At 41.1% G+C, this 22817-nt stretch overlaps 22 non-coding genes across 22 annotated transcripts; all 22 read left to right on the forward strand.

The window, feature by feature from the left end:
- The first annotated feature begins 911 nt into the window (after nucleotides 1-911).
- On the forward strand, nucleotides 912-994 carry TRNAL-CAG (transfer RNA leucine (anticodon CAG)). The gene has a single exon. It is a non-coding gene; the product is annotated as a tRNA-Leu (tRNA).
- A 288-nt stretch (nucleotides 995-1282) lies between these two features.
- On the forward strand, nucleotides 1283-1355 carry TRNAT-UGU (transfer RNA threonine (anticodon UGU)). The gene has a single exon. It is a non-coding gene; the product is annotated as a tRNA-Thr (tRNA).
- Nucleotides 1356-2823: 1468 nt separating this feature from the next.
- Nucleotides 2824-2896, forward strand: TRNAT-UGU (transfer RNA threonine (anticodon UGU)). Its single transcript has one exon. It is a non-coding gene; the product is annotated as a tRNA-Thr (tRNA).
- Nucleotides 2897-3992: 1096 nt separating this feature from the next.
- TRNAL-CAG (transfer RNA leucine (anticodon CAG)) lies at nucleotides 3993-4075 on the forward strand. The gene has a single exon. It is a non-coding gene; the product is annotated as a tRNA-Leu (tRNA).
- A 289-nt stretch (nucleotides 4076-4364) lies between these two features.
- TRNAT-UGU (transfer RNA threonine (anticodon UGU)) lies at nucleotides 4365-4437 on the forward strand. The gene has a single exon. It is a non-coding gene; the product is annotated as a tRNA-Thr (tRNA).
- Nucleotides 4438-5904: 1467 nt separating this feature from the next.
- TRNAT-UGU (transfer RNA threonine (anticodon UGU)) lies at nucleotides 5905-5977 on the forward strand. The gene has a single exon. It is a non-coding gene; the product is annotated as a tRNA-Thr (tRNA).
- Nucleotides 5978-7073: 1096 nt separating this feature from the next.
- Nucleotides 7074-7156, forward strand: TRNAL-CAG (transfer RNA leucine (anticodon CAG)). Its single transcript has one exon. It is a non-coding gene; the product is annotated as a tRNA-Leu (tRNA).
- A 289-nt stretch (nucleotides 7157-7445) lies between these two features.
- TRNAT-UGU (transfer RNA threonine (anticodon UGU)) lies at nucleotides 7446-7518 on the forward strand. Its single transcript has one exon. It is a non-coding gene; the product is annotated as a tRNA-Thr (tRNA).
- Nucleotides 7519-8986: 1468 nt separating this feature from the next.
- Nucleotides 8987-9059, forward strand: TRNAT-UGU (transfer RNA threonine (anticodon UGU)). The gene has a single exon. It is a non-coding gene; the product is annotated as a tRNA-Thr (tRNA).
- Nucleotides 9060-10155: 1096 nt separating this feature from the next.
- On the forward strand, nucleotides 10156-10238 carry TRNAL-CAG (transfer RNA leucine (anticodon CAG)). The gene has a single exon. It is a non-coding gene; the product is annotated as a tRNA-Leu (tRNA).
- A 289-nt stretch (nucleotides 10239-10527) lies between these two features.
- On the forward strand, nucleotides 10528-10600 carry TRNAT-UGU (transfer RNA threonine (anticodon UGU)). Its single transcript has one exon. It is a non-coding gene; the product is annotated as a tRNA-Thr (tRNA).
- A 1468-nt stretch (nucleotides 10601-12068) lies between these two features.
- Nucleotides 12069-12141, forward strand: TRNAT-UGU (transfer RNA threonine (anticodon UGU)). Its single transcript has one exon. It is a non-coding gene; the product is annotated as a tRNA-Thr (tRNA).
- Nucleotides 12142-13609: 1468 nt separating this feature from the next.
- Nucleotides 13610-13682, forward strand: TRNAT-UGU (transfer RNA threonine (anticodon UGU)). The gene has a single exon. It is a non-coding gene; the product is annotated as a tRNA-Thr (tRNA).
- Nucleotides 13683-14778: 1096 nt separating this feature from the next.
- On the forward strand, nucleotides 14779-14861 carry TRNAL-CAG (transfer RNA leucine (anticodon CAG)). The gene has a single exon. It is a non-coding gene; the product is annotated as a tRNA-Leu (tRNA).
- Nucleotides 14862-15150: 289 nt separating this feature from the next.
- On the forward strand, nucleotides 15151-15223 carry TRNAT-UGU (transfer RNA threonine (anticodon UGU)). The gene has a single exon. It is a non-coding gene; the product is annotated as a tRNA-Thr (tRNA).
- A 1468-nt stretch (nucleotides 15224-16691) lies between these two features.
- Nucleotides 16692-16764, forward strand: TRNAT-UGU (transfer RNA threonine (anticodon UGU)). Its single transcript has one exon. It is a non-coding gene; the product is annotated as a tRNA-Thr (tRNA).
- Nucleotides 16765-17860: 1096 nt separating this feature from the next.
- Nucleotides 17861-17943, forward strand: TRNAL-CAG (transfer RNA leucine (anticodon CAG)). Its single transcript has one exon. It is a non-coding gene; the product is annotated as a tRNA-Leu (tRNA).
- Nucleotides 17944-18232: 289 nt separating this feature from the next.
- TRNAT-UGU (transfer RNA threonine (anticodon UGU)) lies at nucleotides 18233-18305 on the forward strand. Its single transcript has one exon. It is a non-coding gene; the product is annotated as a tRNA-Thr (tRNA).
- A 1468-nt stretch (nucleotides 18306-19773) lies between these two features.
- Nucleotides 19774-19846, forward strand: TRNAT-UGU (transfer RNA threonine (anticodon UGU)). Its single transcript has one exon. It is a non-coding gene; the product is annotated as a tRNA-Thr (tRNA).
- Nucleotides 19847-20942: 1096 nt separating this feature from the next.
- Nucleotides 20943-21025, forward strand: TRNAL-CAG (transfer RNA leucine (anticodon CAG)). The gene has a single exon. It is a non-coding gene; the product is annotated as a tRNA-Leu (tRNA).
- A 288-nt stretch (nucleotides 21026-21313) lies between these two features.
- TRNAT-UGU (transfer RNA threonine (anticodon UGU)) lies at nucleotides 21314-21386 on the forward strand. The gene has a single exon. It is a non-coding gene; the product is annotated as a tRNA-Thr (tRNA).
- Nucleotides 21387-22482: 1096 nt separating this feature from the next.
- On the forward strand, nucleotides 22483-22565 carry TRNAL-CAG (transfer RNA leucine (anticodon CAG)). Its single transcript has one exon. It is a non-coding gene; the product is annotated as a tRNA-Leu (tRNA).
- The last annotated feature ends 252 nt before the right edge of the window (nucleotides 22566-22817 follow it).

The following is a 22817-nucleotide window of genomic DNA, read 5'->3' on the forward strand; positions in this document are numbered from 1 at the left end:
CCACAATTCTATTTTAATCTATTCTCCAAGTTACCTATATTCACAACATGTTGAAAACATTGCAATTCCACCATCAGGAGTATTAGCCATTCATTAAACAAACCTCACTGTCTTGGAAAAGTCTACGGATTGATTGAAAAAAAAAACTTTTGTTAAAAGACACTTGCCACCTGCTAACCAATCTCACAGAGGAAGGAACACTTTCCATTTTTATTTTGGAAAATAGAACTCAAGCTTGAATGTTCCATGCATCTTATAATTACAGAGGTAACTTAGCCAGGAGTCAACGCATCACAAGTTGGAATGTTGGAATCAATCCACTGGGATACATTCTGTTGAATTTCAATTATCTCCTAGATACATATATTCACAACATGCTGAAGATATTGCAATTCAGCCTTTGGAATGCCCATATGCGCCACTTATTAAACAAACCTCACTGTCCTGAAAATATCTATGGATTGACCTGTCCGGCACGGTGGTTTTAAGGCTACGTTCGGGTTGTACGCCTCTGTGGCGGCCAGTGTTTGGTTTCTGCTATCGGCGGTCATTTTTATTTGAAACGCTAAGTTTTGAACTGTGCGCATCAAGAGATGCCAGCTACCTCCTTGCTTATCTTTGTCTTTCATCAAGTGGATTTTGAAGAGGAAAACTGACTTTTCGTGCTCATTGCCTCTCAATTACTAATCTCATACAAAAAAGACGCATTCATGTGTTTTCTTTCAAGACGTGCAAGAGAAAAATGCAGATCTTCTAAATTCTACACTATGGACTAAAAAGACATAGCTATTCGGCTGCCTTCCTTGTTAGTAGAGCTGAGGGACTAAAGTAGGATATGACAGAAGTTCCATTTGTCGCTCTCCAAGCTGTCTGCGATAGCCGGCGCTCACTTGCCGGTCAAGCACAAGCCAGTCAGGATGGCCGAGCGGTCTAAGGCGCTGCGTTCAGGTCGCAGTCTCCTCTGGAGGCGTGGGTTCGAATCCCACTTCTGACATTACTGCTTTATTTCTTGCTCAAAGCAACCGCGATCTATCGTTAGCTTGCTTGGTATCGCCAGCTACATTACAAGTAATTGGATGACGATATATTGCTGCTGCTCTAGGTGTGTTCTCCAATTGTTTTTTTTCTCAGCAACATATTTCAGAGAAGCAAACTGGCTATGTCCTTCAAGAGAAATATTTTTTCTTCCTACCAGATTAATTAACCTTGGTTTTCCTTGCAAGTTGGATGACGACGTTCCACATGTGGAGTTTTGACACCCCCCCAAACAAGTTTAAATCAGGGCTCCATAGCTCAGTGGTTAGAGCACTGGTCTTGTAAACCAGGGGTCGTGAGTTCAAATCTCACAGGGGCCTCTTAGACTCCCACATCACACTCTTTCCAAGTCAATCACATTTTCTTTTAGCTTTCTACTTTTCCGTGGTAAACTGTGGATGTGCACAATGAAATGCAGGCATCTATTTATTCACAATGAAATACAGGCATCTATTTATTAACCAGTGAAAAGTGCTTTGTTCCATACATAACTACTCAATTTCTACCACAATTCTATTTTAATCTATTCTCCAAGTTACCTATATTCACAACATGTTGAAAACATTGCAATTCCACCATCAGGAGTATTAGCCATTCATTAAACAAACCTCACTGTCTTGGAAAAGTCTACGGATTGATTGAAAAAAAAAACTTTTGTTAAAAGACACTTGCCACCTGCTAACCAATCTCACAGAGGAAGGAACACTTTCCATTTTTATTTTGGAAAATAGAACTCAAGCTTGAATGTTCCATGCATCTGATAATTACAGAGGTAACTTAGCCAGGAGTCAACGCATTACAAGTTGGAATGTTGGAATCAATCCACTGGGATACATTCTGTTGAATTTCAATTATCTCCTAGATACATATATTCACAACATGCTGAAGATATTGCAATTCAGCCTTTGGAATGCCCATATGCGCCACTTATTAAACAAACCTCACTGTCCTGAAAATATCTATGGATTGACCTGTCCGGCACGGTGGTTTTAAGGCTACGTTCGGGTTGTACGCCTCTGTGGCGGCCAGTGTTTGGTTTCTGCTATCGGCGGTCATTTTTATTTGAAACGCTAAGTTTTGAACTGTGCGCATCAAGAGATGCCAGCTACCTCCTTGCTTATCTTTGTCTTTCATCAAGTGGATTTTGAAGAGGAAAACCGACTTTTCGTGCTCATTGCCTCTCAATTACTAATCTCATACAAAAAAGACGCATTCATGTGTTTTCTTTCAAGATGTGCAAGAGAAAAATGCAGATCTTCTAAATTCTACACTATGGACTAAAAAGACATAGCTATTGGGCTGCCTTCCTTGTTAGTAGAGCTGCGGGACTAAAGTAGGATATGACAGAAGTTCCAATTGTCGCTCTCCAAGCTGTCTGCGATAGCCGGCGCTCACTTGCCAGTAAAGCACAAGCCAGTCAGGATGGCCGAGCGGTCTAAGGTGCTGAATTCAGGTCGTCAGTCTCCTCTGGAGACGTGGGTTCGAATCCCACTTCTGACATTACTGCTTTATTTCTTGCTCAAAGCAACCGCGATCTATCGTTAGCTTGCTTGGTATCGCCAGCTACATTACAAGTAATTGGATGACGATATATTGCTGCTGCTCTAGGTGTGTTCTCCAATTGTTTTTTTTCTCAGCAACATATTTCAGAGAAGCAAACTGGCTATGTCCTTCAAGAGAAATATTTTTTCTTCCTACCAGATTAATTAACCTTGGTTTTCCTTGCAAGTTGGATGACGACGTTCCACATGTGGAGTTTTGACACCCCCCCAAACAAGCTTAAATCAGGGCTCCCTAGTTCAGGGGTTAGAGCACTGGTCTTGTAAACCAGGGGTCGTGAGTTCAAATCTCACAGGGGCCTCTTAGACTCCCACATCACACTCTTTCCAAGTCAATCACATTTTCTTTTAGCTTTCTACTTTTCCGTGGTAAACTGTGGATGTGCACAATGAAATACAGGCATCTATTTATTCACAATGAAATACAGGCATCTATTTATTAACCAGTGAAAAGTGCTTTGTTCCATACATAACTACTCAATTTCTACCACAATTCTATTTTAATCTATTCTCCAAGTTACCTATATTCACAACATGTTGAAAACATTGCAATTCCACCATCAGGAGTATTAGCCATTCATTAAACAAACCTCACTGTCTTGGAAAAGTCTACGGATTGATTGAAAAAAAAAACTTTTATTAAAAGACACTTGCCACCTGCTAACCAATCTCACAGAGGAAGGAACACTTTCCATTTTTATTTTGGAAAATAGAACTCAAGCTTGAATGTTCCATGCATCTGATAATTACAGAGGTAACTTAGCCATGAGTCAACGCATCACAAGTTGGAATGTTGGAATCAATCCACTGGGATACATTCTGTTGAATTTAAATTATCTCCTAGATACATATATTCACAACATGCTGAAGATATTGCAATTCAGCCTTTGGAATGCCCATATGCGCCACTTATTAAACAAACCTCACTGTCCTGAAAATATCTATGGATTGACCTGTCCGGCACGGTGGTTTTAAGGCTACGTTCAGGTTGTACGCCTCTGTGGCGGCCAGTGTTTGGTTTCTGCTATCGGCGGTCATTTTTATTTGAAACGCTAAGTTTTGAACTGTGCGCATCAAGAGATGCCAGCTACCTCCTTGCTTATCTTTGTCTTTCATCAAGTGGATTTTGAAGAGGAAAACCGACTTTTCGAGCTCATTGCCTCTCAATTACTAATCTCATACAAAAAAGACGCATTCATGTGTTTTCTTTCAAGACGTGCAAGAGAAAAATGCAGATCTTCTAAATTCTACACTATGGACTAAAAAGACATAGCTATTCGGATGCCTTCCTTGTTAGTAGAGCTGAGGGACTAAAGTAGGATATGACAGAAGTTCCATTTGTCGCTCTCCAAGCTGTCTGCGATAGCCGGCGCTCACTTGCCGGTCAAGCACAAGCCAGTCAGGATGGCCGAGCGGTCTAAGGCGCTGCGTTCAGGTCGCAGTCTCCTCTGGAGGCGTGGGTTCGAATCCCACTTCTGACATTACTGCTTTATTTCTTGCTCAAAGCAACCGCGATCTATCGTTAGCTTGCTTGGTATCGCCAGCTACATTACAAGTAATTGGATGACGATATATTGCTGCTGCTCTAGGTGTGTTCTCCAATTGTTTTTTTTTCTCAGCAACATATTTCAGAGAAGCAAACTGGCTATGTCCTTCAAGAGAAATATTTTTTCTTCCTACCAGATTAATTAACCTTGGTTTTCCTTGCAAGTTGGATGACGACGTTCCACATGTGGAGTTTTGACACCCCCCCAAACAAGCTTAAATCAGGGCTCCCTAGCTCAGGGGTTAGAGCACTGGTCTTGTAAACCAGGGGTCATGAGTTCAAATCTCACAGGGGCCTCTTAGACTCCCACATCACACTCTTTCCAAGTCAATCACATTTTCTTTTAGCTTTCTACTTTTCCGTGGTAAACTGTGGATGTGCACAATGAAATACAGGCATCTATTTATTCACAATGAAATACAGGCATCTATTTATTAACCAGTGAAAAGTGCTTTGTTCCATACATAACTACTCAATTTCTACCACAATTCTATTTTAATCTATTCTCCAAGTTACCTATATTCACAACATGTTGAAAACATTGCAATTCCACCATCAGGAGTATTAGCCATTCATTAAACAAACCTCACTGTCTTGGAAAAGTCTACGGATTGATTGAAAAAAAAAACTTTTATTAAAAGACACTTGCCACCTGCTAACCAATCTCACAGAGGAAGGAACACTTTCCATTTTTATTTTGGAAAATAGAACTCAAGCTTGAATGTTCCATGCATCTGATAATTACAGAGGTAACTTAGCCAGGAGTCAACGCATCACAAGTTGGAATGTTGGAATCAATCCACTGGGATACATTCTGTTGAATTTAAATTATCTCCTAGATACATATATTCACAACATGCTGAAGATATTGCAATTCAGCCTTTGGAATGCCCATATGCGCCACTTATTAAACAAACCTCACTGTCCTGAAAATATCTATGGATTGACCTGTCCGGCACGGTGGTTTTAAGGCTACGTTCAGGTTGTACGCCTCTGTGGCGGCCAGTGTTTGGTTTCTGCTATCGGCGGTCATTTTTATTTGAAACGCTAAGTTTTGAACTGTGCGCATCAAGAGATGCCAGCTACCTCCTTGCTTATCTTTGTCTTTCATCAAGTGGATTTTGAAGAGGAAAACCGACTTTTCGAGCTCATTGCCTCTCAATTACTAATCTCATACAAAAAAGACGCATTCATGTGTTTTCTTTCAAGACGTGCAAGAGAAAAATGCAGATCTTCTAAATTCTACACTATGGACTAAAAAGACATAGCTATTCGGATGCCTTCCTTGTTAGTAGAGCTGAGGGACTAAAGTAGGATATGACAGAAGTTCCATTTGTCGCTCTCCAAGCTGTCTGCGATAGCCGGCGCTCACTTGCCGGTCAAGCACAAGCCAGTCAGGATGGCCGAGCGGTCTAAGGCGCTGCGTTCAGGTCGCAGTCTCCTCTGGAGGCGTGGGTTCTAATCCCACTTCTGACATTACTGCTTTATTTCTTGCTCAAAGCAACCGCGATCTATCGTTAGCTTGCTTGGTATCGCCAGCTACATTACAAGTAATTGGATGACGATATATTGCTGCTGCTCTAGGTGTGTTCTCCAATTGTTTTTTTTCTCAGCAACATATTTCAGAGAAGCAAACTGGCTATGTCCTTCAAGAGAAATATTTTTTCTTCCTACCAGATTAATTAACCTTGGTTTTCCTTGCAAGTTGGATGACGACGTTCCACATGTGGAGTTTTGACACCCCCCCAAACAAGCTTAAATCAGGGCTCCCTAGTTCAGGGGTTAGAGCACTGGTCTTGTAAACCAGGGGTCGTGAGTTCAAATCTCACAGGGGCCTCTTAGACTCCCACATCACACTCTTTCCAAGTCAATCACATTTTCTTTTAGCTTTCTACTTTTCCGTGGTAAACTGTGGATGTGCACAATGAAATACAGGCATCTATTTATTCACAATGAAATACAGGCATCTATTTATTAACCAGTGAAAAGTGCTTTGTTCCATACATAACTACTCAATTTCTACCACAATTCTATTTTAATCTATTCTCCAAGTTACCTATATTCACAACATGTTGAAAACATTGCAATTCCACCATCAGGAGTATTAGCCATTCATTAAACAAACCTCACTGTCTTGGAAAAGTCTACGGATTGATTGAAAAAAAAAACTTTTATTAAAAGACACTTGCCACCTGCTAACCAATCTCACAGAGGAAGGAACACTTTCCATTTTTATTTTGGAAAATAGAACTCAAGCTTGAATGTTCCATGCATCTGATAATTACAGAGGTAACTTAGCCAGGAGTCAACGCATCACAAGTTGGAATGTTGGAATCAATCCACTGGGATACATTCTGTTGAATTTAAATTATCTCCTAGATACATATATTCACAACATGCTGAAGATATTGCAATTCAGCCTTTGGAATGCCCATATGCGCCACTTATTAAACAAACCTCACTGTCCTGAAAATATCTATGGATTGACCTGTCCGGCACGGTGGTTTTAAGGCTACGTTCAGGTTGTACGCCTCTGTGGCGGCCAGTGTTTGGTTTCTGCTATCGGCGGTCATTTTTATTTGAAACGCTAAGTTTTGAACTGTGCGCATCAAGAGATGCCAGCTACCTCCTTGCTTATCTTTGTCTTTCATCAAGTGGATTTTGAAGAGGAAAACCGACTTTTCGAGCTCATTGCCTCTCAATTACTAATCTCATACAAAAAAGACGCATTCATGTGTTTTCTTTCAAGACGTGCAAGAGAAAAATGCAGATCTTCTAAATTCTACACTATGGACTAAAAAGACATAGCTATTCGGATGCCTTCCTTGTTAGTAGAGCTGAGGGACTAAAGTAGGATATGACAGAAGTTCCATTTGTCGCTCTCCAAGCTGTCTGCGATAGCCGGCGCTCACTTGCCGGTCAAGCACAAGCCAGTCAGGATGGCCGAGCGGTCTAAGGCGCTGCGTTCAGGTCGCAGTCTCCTCTGGAGGCGTGGGTTCGAATCCCACTTCTGACATTACTGCTTTATTTCTTGCTCAAAGCAACCGCGATCTATCGTTAGCTTGCTTGGTATCGCCAGCTACATTACAAGTAATTGGATGACGATATATTGCTGCTGCTCTAGGTGTGTTCTCCAATTGTTTTTTTTTCTCAGCAACATATTTCAGAGAAGCAAACTGGCTATGTCCTTCAAGAGAAATATTTTTTCTTCCTACCAGATTAATTAACCTTGGTTTTCCTTGCAAGTTGGATGACGACGTTCCACATGTGGAGTTTTGACACCCCCCCAAACAAGCTTAAATCAGGGCTCCCTAGCTCAGGGGTTAGAGCACTGGTCTTGTAAACCAGGGGTCATGAGTTCAAATCTCACAGGGGCCTCTTAGACTCCCACATCACACTCTTTCCAAGTCAATCACATTTTCTTTTAGCTTTCTACTTTTCCGTGGTAAACTGTGGATGTGCACAATGAAATACAGGCATCTATTTATTCACAATGAAATACAGGCATCTATTTATTAACCAGTGAAAAGTGCTTTGTTCCATACATAACTACTCAATTTCTACCACAATTCTATTTTAATCTATTCTCCAAGTTACCTATATTCACAACATGTTGAAAACATTGCAATTCCACCATCAGGAGTATTAGCCATTCATTAAACAAACCTCACTGTCTTGGAAAAGTCTACGGATTGATTGAAAAAAAAAACTTTTATTAAAAGACACTTGCCACCTGCTAACCAATCTCACAGAGGAAGGAACACTTTCCATTTTTATTTTGGAAAATAGAACTCAAGCTTGAATGTTCCATGCATCTGATAATTACAGAGGTAACTTAGCCAGGAGTCAACGCATCACAAGTTGGAATGTTGGAATCAATCCACTGGGATACATTCTGTTGAATTTAAATTATCTCCTAGATACATATATTCACAACATGCTGAAGATATTGCAATTCAGCCTTTGGAATGCCCATATGCGCCACTTATTAAACAAACCTCACTGTCCTGAAAATATCTATGGATTGACCTGTCCGGCACGGTGGTTTTAAGGCTACGTTCAGGTTGTACGCCTCTGTGGCGGCCAGTGTTTGGTTTCTGCTATCGGCGGTCATTTTTATTTGAAACGCTAAGTTTTGAACTGTGCGCATCAAGAGATGCCAGCTACCTCCTTGCTTATCTTTGTCTTTCATCAAGTGGATTTTGAAGAGGAAAACCGACTTTTCGAGCTCATTGCCTCTCAATTACTAATCTCATACAAAAAAGACGCATTCATGTGTTTTCTTTCAAGACGTGCAAGAGAAAAATGCAGATCTTCTAAATTCTACACTATGGACTAAAAAGACATAGCTATTCGGATGCCTTCCTTGTTAGTAGAGCTGAGGGACTAAAGTAGGATATGACAGAAGTTCCATTTGTCGCTCTCCAAGCTGTCTGCGATAGCCGGCGCTCACTTGCCGGTCAAGCACAAGCCAGTCAGGATGGCCGAGCGGTCTAAGGCGCTGCGTTCAGGTCGCAGTCTCCTCTGGAGGCGTGGGTTCTAATCCCACTTCTGACATTACTGCTTTATTTCTTGCTCAAAGCAACCGCGATCTATCGTTAGCTTGCTTGGTATCGCCAGCTACATTACAAGTAATTGGATGACGATATATTGCTGCTGCTCTAGGTGTGTTCTCCAATTGTTTTTTTTTCTCAGCAACATATTTCAGAGAAGCAAACTGGCTATGTCCTTCAAGAGAAATATTTTTTCTTCCTACCAGATTAATTAACCTTGGTTTTCCTTGCAAGTTGGATGACGACGTTCCACATGTGGAGTTTTGACACCCCCCCAAACAAGCTTAAATCAGGGCTCCCTAGCTCAGGGGTTAGAGCACTGGTCTTGTAAACCAGGGGTCATGAGTTCAAATCTCACAGGGGCCTCTTAGACTCCCACATCACACTCTTTCCAAGTCAATCACATTTTCTTTTAGCTTTCTACTTTTCCGTGGTAAACTGTGGATGTGCACAATGAAATACAGGCATCTATTTATTCACAATGAAATACAGGCATCTATTTATTAACCAGTGAAAAGTGCTTTGTTCCATACATAACTACTCAATTTCTACCACAATTCTATTTTAATCTATTCTCCAAGTTACCTATATTCACAACATGTTGAAAACATTGCAATTCCACCATCAGGAGTATTAGCCATTCATTAAACAAACCTCACTGTCTTGGAAAAGTCTACGGATTGATTGAAAAAAAAAACTTTTGTTAAAAGACACTTGCCACCTGCTAACCAATCTCACAGAGGAAGGAACACTTTCCATTTTTATTTTGGAAAATAGAACTCAAGCTTGAATGTTCCATGCATCTGATAATTACAGAGGTAACTTAGCCAGGAGTCAACGCATCACAAGTTGGAATGTTGGAATCAATCCACTGGGATACATTCTGTTGAATTTCAATAATCTCCTAGATACATATATTCACAACATGCTGAAGATATTGCAATTCAGCCTTTGGAATGCCCATATGCGCCACTTATTAAACAAACCTCACTGTCCTGAAAATATCTATGGATTGACCTGTCCGGCACGGTGGTTTTAAGGCTACGTTCAGGTTGTACGCCTCTGTGGCGGCCAGTGTTTGGTTTCTGCTATCGGCGGTCATTTTTATTTGAAACGCTAAGTTTTGAACTGTGCGCATCAAGAGATGCCAGCTACCTCCTTGCTTATCTTTGTCTTTCATCAAGTGGATTTTGAAGAGGAAAACCGACTTTTCGTGCTCATTGCCTCTCAATTACTAATCTCATACAAAAAAGACGCATTCATGTGTTTTCTTTCAAGATGTGCAAGAGAAAAATGCAGATCTTCTAAATTCTACACTATGGACTAAAAAGACATAGCTATTGGGCTGCCTTCCTTGTTAGTAGAGCTGCGGGACTAAAGTAGGATATGACAGAAGTTCCAATTGTCGCTCTCCAAGCTGTCTGCGATAGCCGGCGCTCACTTGACGGTCAAGCGCAAGCCAGTCAGGATGGCCGAGCGGTCTAAGGCGCTGCGTTCAGGTCGCAGTCTCCTCTGGAGGCGTGGGTTCGAATCCCACTTCTGACATTACTGCTTTATTTCTTGCTCAAAGCAACCGCGATCTATCGTTAGCTTGCTTGGTATCGCCAGCTACATTACAAGTAATTGGATGACGATATATTGCTGCTGCTCTAGGTGTGTTCTCCAATTGTTTTTTTTTCTCAGCAACATATTTCAGAGAAGCAAACTGGCTATGTCCTTCAAGAGAAATATTTTTTCTTCCTACCAGATTAATTAACCTTGGTTTTCCTTGCAAGTTGGATGACGACGTTCCACATGTGGAGTTTTGACACCCCCCCAAACAAGCTTAAATCAGGGCTCCCTAGCTCAGGGGTTAGAGCACTGGTCTTGTAAACCAGGGGTCATGAGTTCAAATCTCACAGGGGCCTCTTAGACTCCCACATCACACTCTTTCCAAGTCAATCACATTTTCTTTTAGCTTTCTACTTTTCCGTGGTAAACTGTGGATGTGCACAATGAAATACAGGCATCTATTTATTCACAATGAAATACAGGCATCTATTTATTAACCAGTGAAAAGTGCTTTGTTCCATACATAACTACTCAATTTCTACCACAATTCTATTTTAATCTATTCTCCAAGTTACCTATATTCACAACATGTTGAAAACATTGCAATTCCACCATCAGGAGTATTAGCCATTCATTAAACAAACCTCACTGTCTTGGAAAAGTCTACGGATTGATTGAAAAAAAAAACTTTTATTAAAAGACACTTGCCACCTGCTAACCAATCTCACAGAGGAAGGAACACTTTCCATTTTTATTTTGGAAAATAGAACTCAAGCTTGAATGTTCCATGCATCTGATAATTACAGAGGTAACTTAGCCAGGAGTCAACGCATCACAAGTTGGAATGTTGGAATCAATCCACTGGGATACATTCTGTTGAATTTAAATTATCTCCTAGATACATATATTCACAACATGCTGAAGATATTGCAATTCAGCCTTTGGAATGCCCATATGCGCCACTTATTAAACAAACCTCACTGTCCTGAAAATATCTATGGATTGACCTGTCCGGCACGGTGGTTTTAAGGCTACGTTCAGGTTGTACGCCTCTGTGGCGGCCAGTGTTTGGTTTCTGCTATCGGCGGTCATTTTTATTTGAAACGCTAAGTTTTGAACTGTGCGCATCAAGAGATGCCAGCTACCTCCTTGCTTATCTTTGTCTTTCATCAAGTGGATTTTGAAGAGGAAAACCGACTTTTCGAGCTCATTGCCTCTCAATTACTAATCTCATACAAAAAAGACGCATTCATGTGTTTTCTTTCAAGACGTGCAAGAGAAAAATGCAGATCTTCTAAATTCTACACTATGGACTAAAAAGACATAGCTATTCGGATGCCTTCCTTGTTAGTAGAGCTGAGGGACTAAAGTAGGATATGACAGAAGTTCCATTTGTCGCTCTCCAAGCTGTCTGCGATAGCCGGCGCTCACTTGCCGGTCAAGCACAAGCCAGTCAGGATGGCCGAGCGGTCTAAGGCGCTGCGTTCAGGTCGCAGTCTCCTCTGGAGGCGTGGGTTCTAATCCCACTTCTGACATTACTGCTTTATTTCTTGCTCAAAGCAACCGCGATCTATCGTTAGCTTGCTTGGTATCGCCAGCTACATTACAAGTAATTGGATGACGATATATTGCTGCTGCTCTAGGTGTGTTCTCCAATTGTTTTTTTTTCTCAGCAACATATTTCAGAGAAGCAAACTGGCTATGTCCTTCAAGAGAAATATTTTTTCTTCCTACCAGATTAATTAACCTTGGTTTTCCTTGCAAGTTGGATGACGACGTTCCACATGTGGAGTTTTGACACCCCCCCAAACAAGCTTAAATCAGGGCTCCCTAGCTCAGGGGTTAGAGCACTGGTCTTGTAAACCAGGGGTCATGAGTTCAAATCTCACAGGGGCCTCTTAGACTCCCACATCACACTCTTTCCAAGTCAATCACATTTTCTTTTAGCTTTCTACTTTTCCGTGGTAAACTGTGGATGTGCACAATGAAATACAGGCATCTATTTATTCACAATGAAATACAGGCATCTATTTATTAACCAGTGAAAAGTGCTTTGTTCCATACATAACTACTCAATTTCTACCACAATTCTATTTTAATCTATTCTCCAAGTTACCTATATTCACAACATGTTGAAAACATTGCAATTCCACCATCAGGAGTATTAGCCATTCATTAAACAAACCTCACTGTCTTGGAAAAGTCTACGGATTGATTGAAAAAAAAAACTTTTGTTAAAAGACACTTGCCACCTGCTAACCAATCTCACAGAGGAAGGAACACTTTCCATTTTTATTTTGGAAAATAGAACTCAAGCTTGAATGTTCCATGCATCTGATAATTACAGAGGTAACTTAGCCAGGAGTCAACGCATTACAAGTTGGAATGTTGGAATCAATCCACTGGGATACATTCTGTTGAATTTCAATTATCTCCTAGATACATATATTCACAACATGCTGAAGATATTGCAATTCAGCCTTTGGAATGCCCATATGCGCCACTTATTAAACAAACCTCACTGTCCTGAAAATATCTATGGATTGACCTGTCCGGCACGGTGGTTTTAAGGCTACGTTCGGGTTGTACGCCTCTGTGGCGGCCAGTGTTTGGTTTCTGCTATCGGCGGTCATTTTTATTTGAAACGCTAAGTTTTGAACTGTGCGCATCAAGAGATGCCAGCTACCTCCTTGCTTATCTTTGTCTTTCATCAAGTGGATTTTGAAGAGGAAAACCGACTTTTCGTGCTCATTGCCTCTCAATTACTAATCTCATACAAAAAAGACGCATTCATGTGTTTTCTTTCAAGATGTGCAAGAGAAAAATGCAGATCTTCTAAATTCTACACTATGGACTAAAAAGACATAGCTATTGGGCTGCCTTCCTTGTTAGTAGAGCTGCGGGACTAAAGTAGGATATGACAGAAGTTCCAATTGTCGCTCTCCAAGCTGTCTGCGATAGCCGGCGCTCACTTGCCAGTAAAGCACAAGCCAGTCAGGATGGCCGAGCGGTCTAAGGTGCTGAATTCAGGTCGTCAGTCTCCTCTGGAGACGTGGGTTCGAATCCCACTTCTGACATTACTGCTTTATTTCTTGCTCAAAGCAACCGCGATCTATCGTTAGCTTGCTTGGTATCGCCAGCTACATTACAAGTAATTGGATGACGATATATTGCTGCTGCTCTAGGTGTGTTCTCCAATTGTTTTTTTTCTCAGCAACATATTTCAGAGAAGCAAACTGGCTATGTCCTTCAAGAGAAATATTTTTTCTTCCTACCAGATTAATTAACCTTGGTTTTCCTTGCAAGTTGGATGACGACGTTCCACATGTGGAGTTTTGACACCCCCCCAAACAAGCTTAAATCAGGGCTCCCTAGTTCAGGGGTTAGAGCACTGGTCTTGTAAACCAGGGGTCGTGAGTTCAAATCTCACAGGGGCCTCTTAGACTCCCACATCACACTCTTTCCAAGTCAATCACATTTTCTTTTAGCTTTCTACTTTTCCGTGGTAAACTGTGGATGTGCACAATGAAATACAGGCATCTATTTATTCACAATGAAATACAGGCATCTATTTATTAACCAGTGAAAAGTGCTTTGTTCCATACATAACTACTCAATTTCTACCACAATTCTATTTTAATCTATTCTCCAAGTTACCTATATTCACAACATGTTGAAAACATTGCAATTCCACCATCAGGAGTATTAGCCATTCATTAAACAAACCTCACTGTCTTGGAAAAGTCTACGGATTGATTGAAAAAAAAAACTTTTATTAAAAGACACTTGCCACCTGCTAACCAATCTCACAGAGGAAGGAACACTTTCCATTTTTATTTTGGAAAATAGAACTCAAGCTTGAATGTTCCATGCATCTGATAATTACAGAGGTAACTTAGCCAGGAGTCAACGCATCACAAGTTGGAATGTTGGAATCAATCCACTGGGATACATTCTGTTGAATTTAAATTATCTCCTAGATACATATATTCACAACATGCTGAAGATATTGCAATTCAGCCTTTGGAATGCCCATATGCGCCACTTATTAAACAAACCTCACTGTCCTGAAAATATCTATGGATTGACCTGTCCGGCACGGTGGTTTTAAGGCTACGTTCAGGTTGTACGCCTCTGTGGCGGCCAGTGTTTGGTTTCTGCTATCGGCGGTCATTTTTATTTGAAACGCTAAGTTTTGAACTGTGCGCATCAAGAGATGCCAGCTACCTCCTTGCTTATCTTTGTCTTTCATCAAGTGGATTTTGAAGAGGAAAACCGACTTTTCGAGCTCATTGCCTCTCAATTACTAATCTCATACAAAAAAGACGCATTCATGTGTTTTCTTTCAAGACGTGCAAGAGAAAAATGCAGATCTTCTAAATTCTACACTATGGACTAAAAAGACATAGCTATTCGGATGCCTTCCTTGTTAGTAGAGCTGAGGGACTAAAGTAGGATATGACAGAAGTTCCATTTGTCGCTCTCCAAGCTGTCTGCGATAGCCGGCGCTCACTTGCCGGTCAAGCACAAGCCAGTCAGGATGGCCGAGCGGTCTAAGGCGCTGCGTTCAGGTCGCAGTCTCCTCTGGAGGCGTGGGTTCGAATCCCACTTCTGACATTACTGCTTTATTTCTTGCTCAAAGCAACCGCGATCTATCGTTAGCTTGCTTGGTATCGCCAGCTACATTACAAGTAATTGGATGACGATATATTGCTGCTGCTCTAGGTGTGTTCTCCAATTGTTTTTTTTTCTCAGCAACATATTTCAGAGAAGCAAACTGGCTATGTCCTTCAAGAGAAATATTTTTTCTTCCTACCAGATTAATTAACCTTGGTTTTCCTTGCAAGTTGGATGACGACGTTCCACATGTGGAGTTTTGACACCCCCCCAAACAAGCTTAAATCAGGGCTCCCTAGCTCAGGGGTTAGAGCACTGGTCTTGTAAACCAGGGGTCATGAGTTCAAATCTCACAGGGGCCTCTTAGACTCCCACATCACACTCTTTCCAAGTCAATCACATTTTCTTTTAGCTTTCTACTTTTCCGTGGTAAACTGTGGATGTGCACAATGAAATACAGGCATCTATTTATTCACAATGAAATACAGGCATCTATTTATTAACCAGTGAAAAGTGCTTTGTTCCATACATAACTACTCAATTTCTACCACAATTCTATTTTAATCTATTCTCCAAGTTACCTATATTCACAACATGTTGAAAACATTGCAATTCCACCATCAGGAGTATTAGCCATTCATTAAACAAACCTCACTGTCTTGGAAAAGTCTACGGATTGATTGAAAAAAAAAACTTTTATTAAAAGACACTTGCCACCTGCTAACCAATCTCACAGAGGAAGGAACACTTTCCATTTTTATTTTGGAAAATAGAACTCAAGCTTGAATGTTCCATGCATCTGATAATTACAGAGGTAACTTAGCCAGGAGTCAACGCATCACAAGTTGGAATGTTGGAATCAATCCACTGGGATACATTCTGTTGAATTTAAATTATCTCCTAGATACATATATTCACAACATGCTGAAGATATTGCAATTCAGCCTTTGGAATGCCCATATGCGCCACTTATTAAACAAACCTCACTGTCCTGAAAATATCTATGGATTGACCTGTCCGGCACGGTGGTTTTAAGGCTACGTTCAGGTTGTACGCCTCTGTGGCGGCCAGTGTTTGGTTTCTGCTATCGGCGGTCATTTTTATTTGAAACGCTAAGTTTTGAACTGTGCGCATCAAGAGATGCCAGCTACCTCCTTGCTTATCTTTGTCTTTCATCAAGTGGATTTTGAAGAGGAAAACCGACTTTTCGAGCTCATTGCCTCTCAATTACTAATCTCATACAAAAAAGACGCATTCATGTGTTTTCTTTCAAGACGTGCAAGAGAAAAATGCAGATCTTCTAAATTCTACACTATGGACTAAAAAGACATAGCTATTCGGATGCCTTCCTTGTTAGTAGAGCTGAGGGACTAAAGTAGGATATGACAGAAGTTCCATTTGTCGCTCTCCAAGCTGTCTGCGATAGCCGGCGCTCACTTGCCGGTCAAGCACAAGCCAGTCAGGATGGCCGAGCGGTCTAAGGCGCTGCGTTCAGGTCGCAGTCTCCTCTGGAGGCGTGGGTTCTAATCCCACTTCTGACATTACTGCTTTATTTCTTGCTCAAAGCAACCGCGATCTATCGTTAGCTTGCTTGGTATCGCCAGCTACATTACAAGTAATTGGATGACGATATATTGCTGCTGCTCTAGGTGTGTTCTCCAATTGTTTTTTTTTCTCAGCAACATATTTCAGAGAAGCAAACTGGCTATGTCCTTCAAGAGAAATATTTTTTCTTCCTACCAGATTAATTAACCTTGGTTTTCCTTGCAAGTTGGATGACGACGTTCCACATGTGGAGTTTTGACACCCCCCCAAACAAGCTTAAATCAGGGCTCCCTAGCTCAGGGGTTAGAGCACTGGTCTTGTAAACCAGGGGTCATGAGTTCAAATCTCACAGGGGCCTCTTAGACTCCCACATCACACTCTTTCCAAGTCAATCACATTTTCTTTTAGCTTTCTACTTTTCCGTGGTAAACTGTGGATGTGCACAATGAAATACAGGCATCTATTTATTCACAATGAAATACAGGCATCTATTTATTAACCAGTGAAAAGTGCTTTGTTCCATACATAACTACTCAATTTCTACCACAATTCTATTTTAATCTATTCTCCAAGTTACCTATATTCACAACATGTTGAAAACATTGCAATTCCACCATCAGGAGTATTAGCCATTCATTAAACAAACCTCACTGTCTTGGAAAAGTCTACGGATTGATTGAAAAAAAAAACTTTTGTTAAAAGACACTTGCCACCTGCTAACCAATCTCACAGAGGAAGGAACACTTTCCATTTTTATTTTGGAAAATAGAACTCAAGCTTGAATGTTCCATGCATCTGATAATTACAGAGGTAACTTAGCCAGGAGTCAACGCATCACAAGTTGGAATGTTGGAATCAATCCACTGGGATACATTCTGTTGAATTTCAATAATCTCCTAGATACATATATTCACAACATGCTGAAGATATTGCAATTCAGCCTTTGGAATGCCCATATGCGCCACTTATTAAACAAACCTCACTGTCCTGAAAATATCTATGGATTGACCTGTCCGGCACGGTGGTTTTAAGGCTACGTTCAGGTTGTACGCCTCTGTGGCGGCCAGTGTTTGGTTTCTGCTATCGGCGGTCATTTTTATTTGAAACGCTAAGTTTTGAACTGTGCGCATCAAGAGATGCCAGCTACCTCCTTGCTTATCTTTGTCTTTCATCAAGTGGATTTTGAAGAGGAAAACCGACTTTTCGTGCTCATTGCCTCTCAATTACTAATCTCATACAAAAAAGACGCATTCATGTGTTTTCTTTCAAGATGTGCAAGAGAAAAATGCAGATCTTCTAAATTCTACACTATGGACTAAAAAGACATAGCTATTGGGCTGCCTTCCTTGTTAGTAGAGCTGCGGGACTAAAGTAGGATATGACAGAAGTTCCAATTGTCGCTCTCCAAGCTGTCTGCGATAGCCGGCGCTCACTTGACGGTCAAGCGCAAGCCAGTCAGGATGGCCGAGCGGTCTAAGGCGCTGCGTTCAGGTCGCAGTCTCCTCTGGAGGCGTGGGTTCGAATCCCACTTCTGACATTACTGCTTTATTTCTTGCTCAAAGCAACCGCGATCTATCGTTAGCTTGCTTGGTATCGCCAGCTACATTACAAGTAATTGGATGACGATATATTGCTGCTGCTCTAGGTGTGTTCTCCAATTGTTTTTTTTTCTCAGCAACATATTTCAGAGAAGCAAACTGGCTATGTCCTTCAAGAGAAATATTTTTTCTTCCTACCAGATTAATTAACCTTGGTTTTCCTTGCAAGTTGGATGACGACGTTCCACATGTGGAGTTTTGACACCCCCCCAAACAAGCTTAAATCAGGGCTCCCTAGCTCAGGGGTTAGAGCACTGGTCTTGTAAACCAGGGGTCATGAGTTCAAATCTCACAGGGGCCTCTTAGACTCCCACATCACACTCTTTCCAAGTCAATCACATTTTCTTTTAGCTTTCTACTTTTCCGTGGTAAACTGTGGATGTGCACAATGAAATACAGGCATCTATTTATTCACAATGAAATACAGGCATCTATTTATTAACCAGTGAAAAGTGCTTTGTTCCATACATAACTACTCAATTTCTACCACAATTCTATTTTAATCTATTCTCCAAGTTACCTATATTCACAACATGTTGAAAACATTGCAATTCCACCATCAGGAGTATTAGCCATTCATTAAACAAACCTCACTGTCTTGGAAAAGTCTACGGATTGATTGAAAAAAAAAACTTTTATTAAAAGACACTTGCCACCTGCTAACCAATCTCACAGAGGAAGGAACACTTTCCATTTTTATTTTGGAAAATAGAACTCAAGCTTGAATGTTCCATGCATCTGATAATTACAGAGGTAACTTAGCCAGGAGTCAACGCATCACAAGTTGGAATGTTGGAATCAATCCACTGGGATACATTCTGTTGAATTTAAATTATCTCCTAGATACATATATTCACAACATGCTGAAGATATTGCAATTCAGCCTTTGGAATGCCCATATGCGCCACTTATTAAACAAACCTCACTGTCCTGAAAATATCTATGGATTGACCTGTCCGGCACGGTGGTTTTAAGGCTACGTTCAGGTTGTACGCCTCTGTGGCGGCCAGTGTTTGGTTTCTGCTATCGGCGGTCATTTTTATTTGAAACGCTAAGTTTTGAACTGTGCGCATCAAGAGATGCCAGCTACCTCCTTGCTTATCTTTGTCTTTCATCAAGTGGATTTTGAAGAGGAAAACCGACTTTTCGAGCTCATTGCCTCTCAATTACTAATCTCATACAAAAAAGACGCATTCATGTGTTTTCTTTCAAGACGTGCAAGAGAAAAATGCAGATCTTCTAAATTCTACACTATGGACTAAAAAGACATAGCTATTCGGATGCCTTCCTTGTTAGTAGAGCTGAGGGACTAAAGTAGGATATGACAGAAGTTCCATTTGTCGCTCTCCAAGCTGTCTGCGATAGCCGGCGCTCACTTGCCGGTCAAGCACAAGCCAGTCAGGATGGCCGAGCGGTCTAAGGCGCTGCGTTCAGGTCGCAGTCTCCTCTGGAGGCGTGGGTTCTAATCCCACTTCTGACATTACTGCTTTATTTCTTGCTCAAAGCAACCGCGATCTATCGTTAGCTTGCTTGGTATCGCCAGCTACATTACAAGTAATTGGATGACGATATATTGCTGCTGCTCTAGGTGTGTTCTCCAATTGTTTTTTTTTCTCAGCAACATATTTCAGAGAAGCAAACTGGCTATGTCCTTCAAGAGAAATATTTTTTCTTCCTACCAGATTAATTAACCTTGGTTTTCCTTGCAAGTTGGATGACGACGTTCCACATGTGGAGTTTTGACACCCCCCCAAACAAGCTTAAATCAGGGCTCCCTAGCTCAGGGGTTAGAGCACTGGTCTTGTAAACCAGGGGTCATGAGTTCAAATCTCACAGGGGCCTCTTAGACTCCCACATCACACTCTTTCCAAGTCAATCACATTTTCTTTTAGCTTTCTACTTTTCCGTGGTAAACTGTGGATGTGCACAATGAAATACAGGCATCTATTTATTCACAATGAAATACAGGCATCTATTTATTAACCAGTGAAAAGTGCTTTGTTCCATACATAACTACTCAATTTCTACCACAATTCTATTTTAATCTATTCTCCAAGTTACCTATATTCACAACATGTTGAAAACATTGCAATTCCACCATCAGGAGTATTAGCCATTCATTAAACAAACCTCACTGTCTTGGAAAAGTCTACGGATTGATTGAAAAAAAAAACTTTTGTTAAAAGACACTTGCCACCTGCTAACCAATCTCACAGAGGAAGGAACACTTTCCATTTTTATTTTGGAAAATAGAACTCAAGCTTGAATGTTCCATGCATCTGATAATTACAGAGGTAACTTAGCCAGGAGTCAACGCATCACAAGTTGGAATGTTGGAATCAATCCACTGGGATACATTCTGTTGAATTTCAATAATCTCCTAGATACATATATTCACAACATGCTGAAGATATTGCAATTCAGCCTTTGGAATGCCCATATGCGCCACTTATTAAACAAACCTCACTGTCCTGAAAATATCTATGGATTGACCTGTCCGGCACGGTGGTTTTAAGGCTACGTTCAGGTTGTACGCCTCTGTGGCGGCCAGTGTTTGGTTTCTGCTATCGGCGGTCATTTTTATTTGAAACGCTAAGTTTTGAACTGTGCGCATCAAGAGATGCCAGCTACCTCCTTGCTTATCTTTGTCTTTCATCAAGTGGATTTTGAAGAGGAAAACCGACTTTTCGTGCTCATTGCCTCTCAATTACTAATCTCATACAAAAAAGACGCATTCATGTGTTTTCTTTCAAGATGTGCAAGAGAAAAATGCAGATCTTCTAAATTCTACACTATGGACTAAAAAGACATAGCTATTGGGCTGCCTTCCTTGTTAGTAGAGCTGCGGGACTAAAGTAGGATATGACAGAAGTTCCAATTGTCGCTCTCCAAGCTGTCTGCGATAGCCGGCGCTCACTTGACGGTCAAGCGCAAGCCAGTCAGGATGGCCGAGCGGTCTAAGGCGCTGCGTTCAGGTCGCAGTCTCCTCTGGAGGCGTGGGTTCGAATCCCACTTCTGACATTACTGCTTTATTTCTTGCTCAAAGCAACCGCGATCTATCGTTAGCTTGCTTGGTATCGCCAGCTACATTACAAGTAATTGGATGACGATATATTGCTGCTGCTCTAGGTGTGTTCTCCAATTGTTTTTTTTCTCAGCAACATATTTCAGAGAAGCAAACTGGCTATGTCCTTCAAGAGAAATATTTTTTCTTCCTACCAGATTAATTAACCTTGGTTTTCCTTGCAAGTTGGATGACGACGTTCCACATGTGGAGTTTTGACACCCCCCCAAACAAGCTTAAATCAGGGCTCCCTAGCTCAGGGGTTAGAGCACTGGTCTTGTAAACCAGGGGTCGTGAGTTCAAATCTCACAGGGGCCTCTTAGACTCCCACATCACACTCTTTCCAAGTCAATCACATTTTCTTTTAGCTTTCTACTTTTCCGTGGTAAACTGTGGATGTGCACAATGAAATACAGGCATCTATTTATTCACAATGAAATACAGGCATCTATTTATTAACCAGTGAAAAGTGCTTTGTTCCATACATAACTACTCAATTTCTACCACAATTCTATTTTAATCTATTCTCCAAGTTACCTATATTCACAACATGTTGAAAACATTGCAATTCCACCATCAGGAGTATTAGCCATTCATTAAACAAACCTCACTGTCTTGGAAAAGTCTACGGATTGATTGAAAAAAAAAACTTTTGTTAAAAGACACTTGCCACCTGCTAACCAATCTCACAGAGGAAGGAACACTTTCCATTTTTATTTTGGAAAATAGAACTCAAGCTTGAATGTTCCATGCATCTGATAATTACAGAGGTAACTTAGCCAGGAGTCAACGCATCACAAGTTGGAATGTTGGAATCAATCCACTGGGATACATTCTGTTGAATTTCAATAATCTCCTAGATACATATATTCACAACATGCTGAAGATATTGCAATTCAGCCTTTGGAATGCCCATATGCGCCACTTATTAAACAAACCTCACTGTCCTGAAAATATCTATGGATTGACCTGTCCGGCACGGTGGTTTTAAGGCTACGTTCAGGTTGTACGCCTCTGTGGCGGCCAGTGTTTGGTTTCTGCTATCGGCGGTCATTTTTATTTGAAACGCTAAGTTTTGAACTGTGCGCATCAAGAGATGCCAGCTACCTCCTTGCTTATCTTTGTCTTTCATCAAGTGGATTTTGAAGAGGAAAACCGACTTTTCGTGCTCATTGCCTCTCAATTACTAATCTCATACAAAAAAGACGCATTCATGTGTTTTCTTTCAAGATGTGCAAGAGAAAAATGCAGATCTTCTAAATTCTACACTATGGACTAAAAAGACATAGCTATTGGGCTGCCTTCCTTGTTAGTAGAGCTGCGGGACTAAAGTAGGATATGACAGAAGTTCCAATTGTCGCTCTCCAAGCTGTCTGCGATAGCCGGCGCTCACTTGACGGTCAAGCGCAAGCCAGTCAGGATGGCCGAGCGGTCTAAGGCGCTGCGTTCAGGTCGCAGTCTCCTCTGGAGGCGTGGGTTCGAATCCCACTTCTGACATTACTGCTTTATTTCTTGCTCAAAGCAACCGCGATCTATCGTTAGCTTGCTTGGTATCGCCAGCTACATTACAAGTAATTGGATGACGATATATTGCTGCTGCTCTAGGTGTGTTCTCCAATTGTTTTTTTTCTCAGCAACATATTTCAGAGAAGCAAACTGGCTATGTCCTTCAAGAGAAATATTTTTTCTTCCTACCAGATTAATTAACCTTGGTTTTCCTTGCAAGTTGGATGACGACGTTCCACATGT

The sequence above is a fragment of the Pelobates fuscus genome, chromosome 12, assembly GCF_036172605.1.
Source record: "Pelobates fuscus isolate aPelFus1 chromosome 12, aPelFus1.pri, whole genome shotgun sequence".
NCBI lineage: Eukaryota > Metazoa > Chordata > Amphibia > Anura > Pelobatidae > Pelobates > Pelobates fuscus.